Here is a 15,813-nt window from a genome sequence, read left to right on the forward strand (position 1 = left end):
GAAGGACTGGATTAAACGCATCTCAATAACTAGTTAAAAATGTTTTTAACTGTGTTCTATATAAGGCTCATGTTGATACAAGACAAATATGCCACATTGCTTAATTCATGTGTTCATAGTCTCTTGTGTGTATTTCATGTCATGTTCCCGCGGAAGTATTTACGGTAACTTCACGGCGTGTTTTCGGACAGATATACCTTTGATTTCTTTGTATGAATCGTCGGCTAATGTTATCGTAAACAGTTAGTACCTGAATGTGGGAAGTTATCAATTTAATATTTGCAAATGATATTTGTACGGGGACCAGTTCAGCTCAGACGCGGGCGTGCCTTAAATTTGCATATAACAACGCCCACCAAGCGCACTGACCAAAACGAAGCCTCACGCGCCAAAACTTTGCTTTTCGCTTCGCTTCGCTTCGCCTTTCTTCGCTCTTCGCCTTGCCTCGCCGCCGCGAGGACCCGCAGAGAGGACCAGGGAAGACGGCCGTCGGAGAGACCGCGAACCCCGCCATCGGTCCACACGGACCGAGATCGCCAAGAGGCTGGTTCAGACAGTGAATGAATAAGCGATTGCGTAAGGCAAGCGCAGTAGCGAGCGACGCCATAACTGAGCTAAACTGAACCCCGTTTTATAACTACTCAGGTTGTTAAAATCGGTGCTTTAATGTTGTAACCAGAACTTGGAGCTGGTGTCTAGTTATTGTTTGTTAATAAACCACACAAAGGAATTTGCTGGTTTCAGTGATTTTTCTTAAAGTTATCATCAGGTCACTTTTTCGGGTACGTTCCCTTCAGATTGATTAAATTGATAAGTTGTTGTTGTCGCATATGGTTAAGTTTGATTCGGTCAGAATCTGGTGCCCCGCAAATGTATAATTTCAATAATTCGTCAAAAGCTAAACCACATGCTCAAACACGCACATCTTACCACACGTTAAATCGCATTTTCTCCTACAGGACATAGAGCCTGCTCTGACCCTTCCTGTACAGTGCATCTCTGTTGTGAGTCCAGTCCAGTTTATTGTTCAGATGAACACCCAGGTACTTATATGAGTCCACTCTCCTGTCCCTTCCCTGGATGTTCACGCGTGACGTCTGCGTCCACCACCATCTCCTTGGTCTTCCCTGCATTGATGATGACGACACCAGTCCCAAAGTCCTGTATTAGCCGTACTCCACATCATTATCATCCTTTGAAGCCAATGATGGCAGACACGAGACTTCTGCAGACGCAGCTGTCCGTGTTGTGTCTGAAGTCTGCAGTGTAGAGGGTGAAAAGAAAGGGCGCGAGGACAGTGCCAAATGTCAGATTATTTGAATGACATGAAATCTGCAAAATCTAATGTATTCAATCAGAGTGATCATAATCAGAAAGAAATTGGAGGATTTTTCTCATTACATTTCATTTTAATAGTTTTAAAATTCCAAAAGTCTAATAGTAATCAGATTTTCAGTATGAAGCCAGTGTTAGTATCAGTGCTTACCTGAGTGTAACGACTGTGTCATGATATATAGTGTACAAAGCTATGAAAGACCAGAAGAAGACAGTGTAATTATAAAACAAATAGGCAAGTGACCAGAAGACTAGAGTTTGGCTCCTGGAGCAAATGGCAGGAGACAGAAGTTAGTTGTGAATTACCATTATTAAAAACATTTAAATTACATGTAAACAACAAAATCTGATGTGATATTTCCTATGCATGTGATGAAGCCACAGAAATTCAAACAAGTTTTAATCATTGCATTTATATAGCGCCTTTCAAGATACCCAAAAGTGCTTTACAGGTCATTATTCACTCAACACTCAGTGGTAGTAAACTACTACTGTCGCCGACCATCACACACACACACACACACACACCACTTTCATAATAGGCAATGTGGGGAAGTGTCTTGCTTGAAGACACAATAACACAGTGTTCTGCCACGCACGCCCCCCGTGACTCCTGGAATTCCCAGTGGTCTTCCATCCAAGTACTACCCAGGCCCAGCCTTGCTGAGCTTCTGAGATCTGACGAGATCAGGCTTTGACAAGCCGGTGTGGTATAGGATTTTGACCCCATGGTGAGGTGACCCCGGGGTCAACATACCATATTGTATTTTGACCCCAGGGTCAGAATCCTCTTATGGTATGTTGACCCCTCTATGAAAGTCTTTATTTTATTAATAAAGAACTTGAATTCTATTGAAAAACTTTGAATATTAATACTTTATCTGCAAATTAAAACATATTGACATATTTAAAAGTGTTTTTTGAAGAACTCAGATGCATTTTTTATGTTGATTATAACTTTTGAATGCTAAAAATTACTTAGTTGTTTAAACATATTTTACTGAAAATGAGATAAGTAGTTATTAATGAGTAAGATAATCAAAGTGATGTATAATGATTTGGAATCTTGTTAAAATAGACAGGGCTGATCAATTGAGTAGTTCAATAGGGGATATGAGAAGATTTGCAAAAGATCAGTAGAGTAGTTCAATAGATGATAGGAGAAGATTTGTTAAATGGATTCTGTAATCAATAACTTTACTTAAAATTGCATGTGTTTAAATGGTCCCAACAGATGAATGATCAAAGCAACATGGCTAATAACACAACATGACTAAATTCAAGGTCGTTATCCTTACAAACCATTGCCTAAATTGACATTATGATTAGGGTTTATCTGAACATAGCAAACTAAAACCATAACAATGTAATATACAATCTAAAAAGTGACAAGATTGTTATGTATATGCAGTTTTAAGAATACATTACATTTACACAAAATACCAAGTCGCTATCCATCAAAACATTCCTTAAAATATTTTAAAAGAAAGTGAATATGTAGCAATATATAATAAAAGTAAATTACATGAGAAATGATGATCAGATAAGTAACTACTAAAGACAAAAGTAAGGGGAGTCAAAATCCTATGAGGGGGTGGGGTCACTTTACTATAGCGGGTATGTTGACCCCGGAGTCAGTATACTATGGGGGTCAAAATACTATCTCACACCGGTATGGTCACAAGTTACATGTACACCATCATTATCTGATTTTGGAGTTATCAGTTATTACTGTAATGTCATAGGAACAATTATATCACATTTTATTTAAATTCTTCTCACCTTAAAAGGGATGTTTGTTAATTGAAATAATTTTTCTACAATTAGTTGTACATTTTCCTTGAAAGACAAGTTACTCCGTTCATTATCTTACACACTTGCCACTTATTTTAAATGTTCATATTTCTCTGTAAACTCACTGTAGACAATGCAGAATCAATTGACATTCACAATAACAAGCTCTTAATTCAGTCATATTCAACAATAAACAATTACTATGCAGAAAATATTCAGACTCTATCAATAAGAAATGATAATATCAGGAGTTCAGCAGCACTTAATTGTACTCAGCAAATCCAGCGACACACAAACAATTGGCCTAGTACTTTCATAATTCACAGGAACCCACCTTTTGTCCACAGGGAGGGTGCAAGAAGAGTTCATGAAGGGAAATGTGTGCGTGTGTGTGTGTGTGTGTAGTTGGATTGGGAAATGGGCTGTGTGAGTGAGCGAGGAGAGACCTTTGTGGGAATCTCTCAATTTCCAGTAGGTTCGGTGAGCCCGAGGCCTGCTCTCTGCCAACTTAAATGTGCTCTCAGATGTACATGAAAGCAATAACGAGTGTCAGCACTTGATTTTCCCCAGTGTGCAAGTCACGAAGACACAAGTTACAATTTTAATTTAGTAAATAATTCAACAGCAGAAAAATATTCCATAAATATATTACCAGTAGGCTGTTTACATTTGATACAAATACCAAATACTAGCAGCATTATTTAACAAGTAAAAAAGTCAAATGTATTGAAAAAAAAATGTCAACAACATGGGTTAGGGCTGGGTATCATTAAGAAGTTGCCGATACGATACATACCTCGATACATAGGCCACGATACGATACCTATCTCGATACTAGAGCCCAACCGATATATTGGTTGGCCGATATTATCGGCAGATATGCTTGCTGATAGGGGCCGATATTTCACGTGGGCATGTGATACGTCGTTATAAATCGTAGACTCTCTACATTCTGTTCATTTAATCCAATTTACAAAGAGATAAATGTCCTAATATGTGGCTGTGCATCAGTATTTATCTGTGGAGTCATTTGTCTGTGTGTGTCCGTACTGTCCCTGAACACACCACAGAGTCGAGTCACTCACGTGTGTTTGTTTACACCTGCAGACATAGATCCAAACATTGAGATTATATTCTTTTTATGGACAATCGGTTTGAGTCTGGATTAAAAGGACTTTTATTAGTGCAGACTTGTGATGTGAGGAGGAGCCTGTGTGAGCGGTGAGTGTTGGAAATATGTCGACTTCTGAAGCTAGTTTTGGGTATTTGTTATTAGCTGTTAGCTGCTGTAGCTCTCACCTGCACTGATATGTAAATGAGCTGTGAATAGACGTGTGAATTATGACATTTGCGCATATAATTAATTACCGCCGCGCGCACGTATTTACGGCTAAAGGCTAATAGCGCTAGTTTCTTTACTAGTTATGGGTTGGTCGCGAACGAAGCGGCTCTTAGATCCGGCTCTTTGAAGCGAACGACGGGAGTCTGATCCTTATTCGGGAGCCGTGTTTTTCTCTTCTCTCACTTTTTCTCACAGACTCGTGGTAGTTTGACAGCGGCAGCGGCTGAAAACAAAACTTTGAGAAATTTGCGTGTACATAGGATAAAAAAAAAAAAGAGCATAATTGGCTGTAGTTTAGCATAAAATAAATAAACCAGGACTAATCTTGGGCACGAGGTAGAGACCGAGTCCTGACACTCAGTCCTGGTCCAGTTTTGGTTTAGTCCTGTTTTACACGTGATCTAGATCTGTTTTAGTCCTTGTTTTAGTCCTTTTTCAGTCCTGGTTTAGACCTGGTTCAGTCCTGATTCAGTCCTGCTTTAGATGTGCTTTAGACCTGCTTGCAACAAAACAATCTGAAGAGCCACTTGGGAGCCAAAAGAACCAGCTGCTTTTAGTGAGCCGAGCCAAAAGAGCCGGTTCTCTAAAAAGAACTGGAATACCCATCACTAGTGTCTAGAATGTGATGCAAAAATGCCATTAGTACGACCTACTGTCTGTAAATATGATGTAAAGAGGCAGAATAACAATAAATGTTGCCTAAATAAACCCAGTTTAAAATCCACCAGAGCCAAACCTAAGTTTTTTAAACAATTCAACATTTACAGTGAATTTTTACATCACTAAATATATCGGCGATTATATCGGCTATCGGCAGCTCCAACTCCCATTATATCGGTTTCATATCGGCCACAGCAAAATCCATATCGGTCGGGCTCTACTCGATACAGTGCACTTTTAGTTCGATACGATACGATTCAATAAAAAATAATGGCTAAATGATGGCTGTAATTCTAAAAGTGTTTGTCAGACCACGTCTCGTGCAAAGATCATATGAAACACAAGCATTTTAATCATGAAAACAGTGAATATGTCAAATGTGTTGCGTAAACAAGATTCCTTCCACTGAACAAACAACTAAATTGTAGCTCTGTAACAAAATAATTTAGGAAAATATACAAAACAATACTCTTAATCAATATATCGATACAGGAGTCCCCAGTATTGATACTGTATCATCACATTAAACGATACGATATATAGATATTTCGATATTTTTGCACACTCCTAGAGTGGACTGATGTGTTTTGTGTTGCTGAGTTTGCTGAATACATTTAATTGATGGACTCTCAATGTTGCAATTTCTTATTGGCAGAATCAGTATGTTCTTCATTCCAGTTCTGCTTCAAATTTGCACTTGTTCATTCCTTTCTATTAGGGATGTCTTGATCCAAAACTGGTATGAGTATTGGTCGTTGATCTAGGCATTTTTAGAGTACTGACTTGTTGAATCAGTCAGCCAGTACAGCATATAGCATCCTTTGTAATGCTGTAACACGCAGAGGTGTTTAAACAGACTGAACCTCAGGCCTCAAACATGAATAATACAGTGAAAACCAGTACCTTTAGAAACAGAGGTTGAACCATCATCTAATGTATCTGTCCTTATGTTCTGAAGCTGCTGCACTGTGTGTTTCAGACATTGGTTTAGAATATAATTATTAGGCTCTCTTTAAGTAGTCCTTTCTATATCTGCTAATAATATTATTCAACTGGCACTAAATTCACCATGGAATATTTTTAAAGGTACAGTCCAAATAGTATCAGTAAAATTATGTATTGAGAATTGCTCATTAAAAAAAAAAAAAAGGAGCAAATAAATAAATAAAATTATCATGACATCCCTACTCCTCGTTACATGTTCAGGGTAGTTTTACAATCATGTGAGCTTATTTGAAAATGTATTTAAGGTCAGACACTGCTAGTGAATAGTAGTGCGCTGTGTTTATCAGCACAGCGGATGCGTGCGTAGCCTAAGTGCAGAAAGCGCCGCTGTCTGTGCGCTGAACATGAAGCCGCAACACAAGCTAGCGCCTGTGTCAGAGTGACAAAACAGTTCATCTCCGAGTGCCAAAACAAGTCACGGTGCCAAATTAACACTGGCGAGTGGGGCACGTCTCAACAGCCACATGCGTCAAATGCAGTGAGTGCACAAACAACGAAAAGAAATGTCTCAAACCCCAACAGCCGATAAACCCAAACCCGAGCGACATGACAAGCCCCGCCCCCGGGAGAGTCTGAAATCCACTGAAATCCCACAAGACACCGACATGACACCAGACAGGACAGTGGCTCCCTCATAGCGAAATAGGATCCTGTGTCGCGGGTTAATACAAACATTTAAATGACCAAAAATGACGAGGATCACAGCAGCAGCCACAGAGAGAGTGGCCACCTATATAACAATGGAAGTCAATTACATTAGGCTGGTCCTATGTTAACAAGTCTGTTTTATTTAGGCCTATTGTTTTTGGTTGTCTTACACTTCCTGTGTTAAATGTTCTTTAGAAAGTAAGGTTTATTGATCTTTGAAAGGGTGTATTTGCATTTTTATTCCATGGTCATTATAATAGTTGAAATTGGTCTCAAAATGTCAATATTATCGTTTATTGCTGTAAATTCTTGGTCAATTACTTGTCCAGCAAAATCTGTTATCATTACAGGCCTATACACAAGCAGAGCTGCTTTAAAATCTATTCTCTGAGCCACAGGACCAAGTGCTTGTATTTCCTGGTTCTAAGTCAGGACTCGGGCAGCAGCGTTCTGGATGTACTTCAGCTCTCTTACAGTGTCCAGGCCGATACAGAAGTCTAACCCACTGGAGTTGTCCTGTCAGTCAAAATATTAACACTATACTATTAATTCAAGTTTTAAGTACTTGAAAATTTCCACAGGGCTCCACAGACGTATGCCCCCGTTTAAAATCTGCTCTTTTAATCTTCTTATGTTGATTTTGTAATTTGTTTTTATTGGTATCGTCATGGTGCGAACTAAATTCAATGTGTTATTATTAACAACAAATGCTTAATTCAGTCAAAAATCTATCATTTGTAGAGCATACTATTTCCTAATATCCGGTACAATCAATATAATAATAATTTCAGCCTCCTGCCACTCCTTTCTGGTCACTGACAAACAAATATTTTGTTGTTATTTTATACAATTACATGCTCTCTACTGGGCTATATCTGGTAATCCATAACTTTGTTCACTATTTTGTGACAGCTGCCTAGTACTATGTTTGGTCCTTCAGAATTACTCTCTTAAGTCGTAAAAATCAGTGTTCTAGAGAAATGTCTTGTTTTGCTGTATAGTGGTATTGAAATGTAAAATTGTAAAAAAAAAAAAATAAAATCAATAAGTGGTTCATTCATTTAGGTGGGAGAGAGGATCTTTTGGGGCTTGGTCTTGAACACCGGGCTATAAAAGCTGTGACTTAAAACAAGATTATGGACTGTGACCCTCTGTTTTTGCAGTGAATCCATTTTGCATATGAAGTAGAACCTGGAAAACGTTCAACAACTGGTAAGTATACTTCTTACTTTCATAGTACATGAATGTTGAAAGTTACAATGTGATATAATGTTTTTTATAGGATTAATACATTTATGTGTATTTTCTGTGTTTGTCTGTAGGTGAACAACCCAAGCACAGTTTTAAACAAGACTGAACAGACCGACATGGCTGAAGACACCACAAAGAATCTCCACAGCGCTCAACATGGAGAACTCCCCTCTGAGGTCTTTCAATCACAAAATGACGAGCCAAGCCAAACTGGACAAAAGCCGCACATGTGTAAAGAGTGTGGGAAAACCTTTAGAGCATCAATGACCCTCAAAATGCACTTAAGGATCCACAGTGGAGAGAATCCTTACTGCTGTGAGGACTGTGGTCAAACCTTCAGATGGGCAATTACTTTCAGAAAACACCTTGCGAACCACACAGGAGAAACCCCCTACAAGTGCGACACATGTGAGAAGAGTTTCAGCACAAAGACTTCGCTCTTAAAGCACCAACTGGTCCACAGTGGAAAGAGACATGAGTGTGAGGAGTGTGGGAAAAGCTTTAGTACATCACATTATCTCAAAACACACTCAAGGATTCACACTGGAAAAAATCCTTACCGTTGTGACGACTGTGGGGAAACTTTCAGGTGGTCGAGGACTTTCAAACAACACCTGACTAAACACACAGGGGAGAAGCCCTACACGTGTGATGAATGTGGGAAGAGTTATGCAACACGGTGCTATTTGGCAACCCACAAACTGTTCCACAATGAACGGCAGTACCGGTGTGACCAGTGTGGCAAGGCTTTTGCAACTGCAAGTAATCTCTCTGTTCACTACAAAACACACACAAGAGACAAGACATATGTCTGTGGTGACTGTGGAAAGAGTTTTGCTCAATTAAGTTATTTTAAGCGCCATGAGAAAAAACACACAGGGGAGAGGGTTTACAAATGTGACGAGCGTGACATGTCCTTTGCTCATCCAGATGGTCTGAAAAGCCACATGAATATCCACACTAACCTCAGGCTGTACCAGTGTGACAAGTGTGATGAGGCTTTTAGAAAGAAACAACATCTCATTGTCCACTATCGCAACCACAGTGGAGAAAGACCCTATGTCTGCAATGTGTGTGGCAAAGGATTTAAAACCACCACCGCTCGAAGTGTCCACAAAAGGATCCACACGGAAGAGAGGGCTTTCAAGTGCGACCAGTGTGGGCAAACTTTCAGTACAATACAATATCTGTCTGAACACCAAAGAAAGCACAGAGGATTCTATCCCTGTACCATGTGTGTGAGGACTTTTACATCCTCAGCTGAGATGAAGGCACATTTGAGAATCCACACAGACTAGGGGCTTTTACTTTTTACGGTGTTGTGTACTCAAACATCAGGCACCAGAACAGAAGGCAAACAGGACAAATATCAGCAGTGTGACGAGGGTGGCAGAGTCTTATTTGTAACATGTTAATTTGTAGAAAAGGTTTATGATGAAGAGTTTTTTGTACAAATAATGCTTACAGACTAATGTTAGTAAAGTCTGTGTTGCCAGTGGAAGATATATATGATAAACGCATTGATCTTGATCATTGAAAACATTAATCTTGTTGCTTTTTATTCTGATTCATGACATTTTAATAAAACAGTACAGTGGTTACTTATGTAAAGTTTCAAATGATTTTACTAATACCTTCACTGCTATGGAAAATAAACAGTAAATGTTTGTTGACTATGAACAAAATGGTCTTAAGAGCAACCTTGAAGTAATCTGCTACAAGATAAAGAGATGCACTATAGCAGGAGTGTCAAACTCAAATTCACAGAGGCCAAAATTTAAAAAACTGGGACTAAGTCATGGGCCAAACTAAATATTTATTGAAACATTTCAACATCTGCATGTTTTCTCTTCTTTCAAGATGTGTAATGTTAAACCTTTTCTTATTAAATGTTTAATAATAGTTTTGCTTAAACATTAAGCAATATATAAAATAATAACACCATTTTAAATGATGTCTCTATAGGCGAGTTTCAGCTGACGTCATTGTTATTAAAAGCCCGCTTTGCATGCTGGGAAATATTTTGGTCGGAGGCAAGAAACACGATAGCGTCAAACACAGCGCGTCACCTCGCGTATTTATCCCCGATAATGGTAAATTCCTGCTGCATTATCAGATGCACAAATAGAAGCACGGAAGAAGGAAAATGTCTTTTTCGTATTCTGAATGAAAAGAACCGCTAACGGCAAATTAAATGGTTTTCAAACATCCGCAGACCAAACGTAGAAGATCCTAGCAAACCGTGGACTCCAACAAGTTCAACAACACATTGAGACTCTTGGAGGCTTTCATCTTTTCTGCTGTGAATGGCCCAGGAGTTTCCACCAAGTCATTGTGGATATCGCCGAAGTGAATATTTGGCCAGGTGATTCTGACCAGAAATTTGGTTTGGTCCACCTTTTGTCGGGGTTGAAAAGGGTGATTTGGCTCCATCGATGCTTATGACCAATTTCTGGTCAAATGGTCTTGGGTCCTCTGCCGTTAGAGTGGATAAATAACCGGGATCAATACCCTGTACGTGTTTCTCGCTCCGTCCGTCATGTTGAATTAATGTTTCTTGCCGCCGACCAAAATAATTCCCAGCATGCAACGCGCGCTTTTGTCAACAATGAAACTCGCCAATAGCCTATCTGTTTGTTTGATATAATCTTGCGCACCAAATATAATTGTATCGTGGCCCAAATTTGACCCCAGGACCTGAGTCTGACATGTCTGCACTATAGTAACATGTTATCTTCTTACCTTGAAATAAGTCAAAACAATATTTCCGCTAATTAAACTACTGATATCTAAATACTTAAAAAAAAAAATGTTATTGCGTTTATAAAATAAGAGACATTTCTTTTTGCAATGTATCTGCAATTATTTGTAACAATTGACTACACTAATCTGAGTTTAATTCATGAACATTTTCCCCTTGTGGTATTTAGATTTCCCTTCTGCTAATTGTTATGTGTAATGCAAGAAGTTTACAATATGTTTAATAGAAGGTAATAGAAGTAAATGCATGCATGTAATAAGTATATGATGCTAAAGGAGGTTATGTGGATATTTGCAGATATTTTGTGTTTCTTAAAGTTGCAGATATTTTGTTCAAGTTTTATTTGCACTCACGATTCTTATAGTTACTGAAGTCACAACCACCCACACTCCTTTTAATTAGTAAATGTTTGCAAATGAAATAATAGAGTAGCTGCACCGAAAGCTTTGTCCTTGTGCCCATAAATAAGTATCAGTAAGTACCATTGTTTTAGGGCTGGAGTTTCCAAAGTGTCCATCACAAAAGAGTGCACTGGGGATGGAATTATTTCAAAACCGGTTGAAAATGATCTTTTTCAATAACATTTCTGTGAGTTCTGTATCTTTGTAGTGTGCTCTGAGGAACAGATTCTGAATTAAAAACATACACAAAGCATATTTCCAATGTAGTTCAAGAATTGTCAACTCTGTCAGAGACCCAAGAAAACAAACAAACAAAATGTTTATATAACAATCCAACAAAAATTTCAACCTGCAATCTATGTTGTAATAAGGGTTACTTACCATTGTGCCCAATTAAAGTATATCTGAAGACTTGCATTGTAATTTTATACTTTTATGTTTGGGTTTCATATTTCAATTTCAAAACATATTTTCTATTTGAAAGTTATAAAATACATTTCTGTAAATAATCAACACAAATCAGGAAAGAAATGTCAATGTTCTTTACCATTTTAAACCACATTAGTAAAAATAGAATATGATGATAATATAATATAATGTATATATATAATTATTTTATTAATTTGTTTAAAGTCTATTTTATTGAAGGTTCAGTTGGTCAGTTGCAGACTTTGGAGGCCTTGACTTGAACCCCTGCTTTTAATTCTGATATGTTGAATGAATTCATGTCTGTACTAACTGATACAAAATATGATAATATGATAATAAAATATTATCAAAGGTCTAGAAGGTCCTCAACCCATCAGCAGGACCCATATGTGTAAGGAGGAACAGGCTGAGCACTGCCCACGCCCGACACTGGTGTGACTGTCTCTGCCCAAACAATCAAAACAGACTTCTTGAGAATACAAATACAAATACAAATATGAAAGTGAGCCACTATAAGAAGAAGAAAAAATTGAATTATAAAAATAGTAAATTAAGATAAATTCATTTGAAAGTTTCTCTGTATTTTGCCTACATAAATGTAAGAGTTCACTGCCAGTGTTTATTTAGATTCTTAATCTAACTTCTTAAAAATAGTATATGATGTGTGTCAAAATGTCCAAAATGGGGCAAATAAATCTAAGTTCTATCCTCTCATTCAGGGGAATGATACAGGGCTGTCTTAACTGTTTAAAATCACTCTCTCCTTTTCTCTCAGATCTAAGGTAATTCATTCCATTGCTCTAAGCAACCAGTAATGAATTCAATTTTTTGGGTTCCAGTTGTGAGAGCTGACAAAAACTGAAGGAAAGTATCTTAAACATTCTTTACAAGAGTAACCTGAGCATAAAAAGTTACTTCTTCCTCAGGATCATTTGCAGAATCTTTATAGCTTTGGCCTAGTCACACTTTTGCCAATTATCTCTGACTGAAGCCACATGAGTGTGAAGAGTGTAGGAACACCTTCATTAAATCACAATATACCAACCAACACACGTTCCAGAGTGGAGAAAAACCTCACCGCTGTGATGACTGTGGCCAGACCTTCACATGGGCAGTGTCTCTCTGTCAGCACTGGGCTCTTCACACAGGAAAGACGTGCCTCGAGTTTGACAAATGTGGAGACAAGTTTAAAACTAAGAAAATGCTCTCAGCGCACCAACACTTCAACAACAATGAGAAATTATATACTGTATAAATTATAGAGCTCTAAAATATTCTCGTCAGTCTAGGAAGAATTCTGTCCAAACATTTTGCACAATTATGTTTGGACATTTACTTGCTATAAACACATTTTTTTATTTTCTCATATTTTCATTTTCATTTGTCAAATTTTAATTTTAGGGATGGCAGGGATGGAAAGTCACTAATTATAAGTACTGTAATTGGCTAGATTTTTTTGAGTAATTGTACTTTTTTGATTAAATTTTTAAACTTGCAAATTGTGCTTTAAATGACCAAATTCAGCTTTAAACTGTTTAATTTATATGAAATGCTGATGCTGCTAAAAATTTGTTAACAAGCAACTAATAACTAGTACTCTGAATAGTATTTTTTTAATTTGAGAAAACATTTGTGTTTCAAATACAATGGCTTTAGTTTAGATTTCTTAAAGACCACATATTACAAACCCTATTTGAACTGTTTTAATCATGTTATATTGTTGCTTTATTCATAATAGATGGATGCATGTTTGTATATATGGATAGATGTGTGTATGTATGTTTGTATGGATGGATGTGTGTGATGTGTGTGTGTATGTATTTATGTATGGATGGATGTGGATGTTTGTATGGATGTATGTAGGTTATGTATGTATGGATGGATGTATGTATGTATGTATGTATGTATGGATGGATGGTTGGATGTATGTATGTATGTATGTATTTATGGATGGATGGATGTTTGTATGGATGTATGTAGGTTTGTATGTATGGATGGGTGTATGTATGTACGTATGTATGTATTTATGTATGTATGTATGGATGGATGGATGTTTTGTATGGATGGATGTAGGTATTTGTATGTATGTATGTATGTATGTATGTATGTATGTATGTATTTATGGATGGATGTTTGTATGGATGGATGTAGGTTTGTATGGATGGATGGATGGATGTAGGTTTGTATGTATGTATGGATGGATGGATGGAGTGTGTTAACAATGAATCCATGGCTCTATTACTCTTTTACTATGTTACAATTGCATTGACTAGGGAGTAACTGTTTATTTTCTAAATGTTCATTCCCTCTGGTGACAGCAGAGGGAGCTCTAAACATCCAATTGGAAACAGGTGAAGTTTGTATAGTGCGTTTTCCATATGTAGACATAATGTTATAAGTTTGAAAATGTGAAAGACTTATTCCAAGATGATCAAAAGCTACAAGAATGTATAACATGTTCTTCGAAGGTAGCCTGATTCATCTCTCAGCATTAGAATTTGTTCGCTCGACGGTAGGTGGGTACTTTTTTTTATTTACTAACTTAAGCTTTTCCCAAATCCCGTAGGAAGAAGGGCAATAACATCTTTCCCCTTGATAAAAATCACCAACCATTTTCTTTGTTCCAGCTTTAAATCCTCAATCTCGGGAATCGTTGCCAGCACAGAATGTATGTCTTAGTCTACATCCATCTCGACTGCTTTGTTTACTGTTGTGCTGTACCACAGTCGTTTCGAGTTTGACGCCATGACTTCACAGCTCTTCACTAATTGGTCGGTGCGCGGTCTACAACTTCCGGGATTCTTCTTCTAGTGTATTCCGATTCCCGATCTAGTCGCTGGAGAGAAATGAAATTGAGCGAAGGCACTAGGTGGCGCCAGCCTGGCTACTTCAAAGGTGCACTGTGTAATTTTTCTGGTGGAGGGTGTGTCAAAAGCTTTTCTCCATGGAGATGTTTTTGCTTTGTCTGGAATGTTTCACAGTATGGTATTAAACTTTTCTATCTTCATGGAGACCAAACCAGACCAAGTCATAAGTTACGGTCAGATCTCACAATCAGAATGTCTTTTTCTAGGTATTTTTTGGAGCTATAAATCTATCTGTACTTGAATAAATGTAAAGTAGATCTGTTTAATTTCACACTGTGGAACATTCCAGGCAGAGCAATGACATCTCCATAGAAACAAGCACGTGACAGATCCCCAACGAAAAAGTTAAATAGTGCACCTTTAAATTTGTAGGTCAACATTTTCACACATTTAGTTATTTTGGATTTGCTTAATTTGGCTGTGGAGAAAGGTTTTTCGAACCGGTGGATTCTGTTGACTTATTAAACACGTTTTTATTAAAAAATACCTCAAACAAGTCAGTGAATAGATCCACAAAACTCTGTCTGCGCCAAAATTTAAATTCTGAATTCAAATTTTAACTCATGTGACAGTGTTGTAGGGTTGTAGGTGAAATGCTATGGCAGCAGACGTTTGTATTCTGCCTCTGTGCTCCTTCACTGGATCGGGAGTGCAGGGAAAAGCGGAGAGCCAGGTGTGATCTGGACTGTACCCTGGTGACACTCAGCTTGTCACACATTTTGAACAAAGCGGACAATAACCAAAGCACTCTTCTTTTTCATATTCTGACCTTTTTTACAGTTGGCTCTTTTGTGGGCCATTCTTCTAACACCTGAACTGTCTGGAGAAAAGTGACATTTTAACACCAATGGAAATTCACTCTCTCTTTCTAACTCCAAATGGAATGTACCCGAGAGAAAGAAGCGGCACCTGTACCTCTACCTCCAAAATGTCATTATTTACCCCAACTCGGTCACTTATCTACAGAATCCCTAAGTGGCAAGCAAAAAAAAAAACAAAAAAAAACATCACCCACAAGACCAATGTAAAATAAAATTAAATGTTTTGTTGTGGAGGATCTCGAGGTCTTGTTCACAAGTGAGGGGAGGATGGAACGTGAGATTGAGAGGCAGATCGGTGCAGCATCTGCAGTGATGCGGTCGCTGTATCGGACCGTTGTGGTGAAGAGGGAGCTGAGTCGAAAGGCGAAGCTCTCGATTTACTGGTCAATCTTTGTTCCTACTCTCACCTATGGTCATGAGCTCTGGGTAGTGACTGAAAGGATGAGATCACGGATACAAGCGCTCGAAATGAGTTTCCTTCGCAGGGTGGCTGGGTGCT

The sequence above is a fragment of the Boleophthalmus pectinirostris genome, unplaced genomic scaffold, assembly GCF_026225935.1.
Source record: "Boleophthalmus pectinirostris isolate CB_2022bp ecotype Guang Dong unplaced genomic scaffold, ASM2622593v1 HiC_scaffold_18, whole genome shotgun sequence".
Classification (NCBI taxonomy): Eukaryota; Metazoa; Chordata; class Actinopteri; order Gobiiformes; family Gobiidae; genus Boleophthalmus; species Boleophthalmus pectinirostris.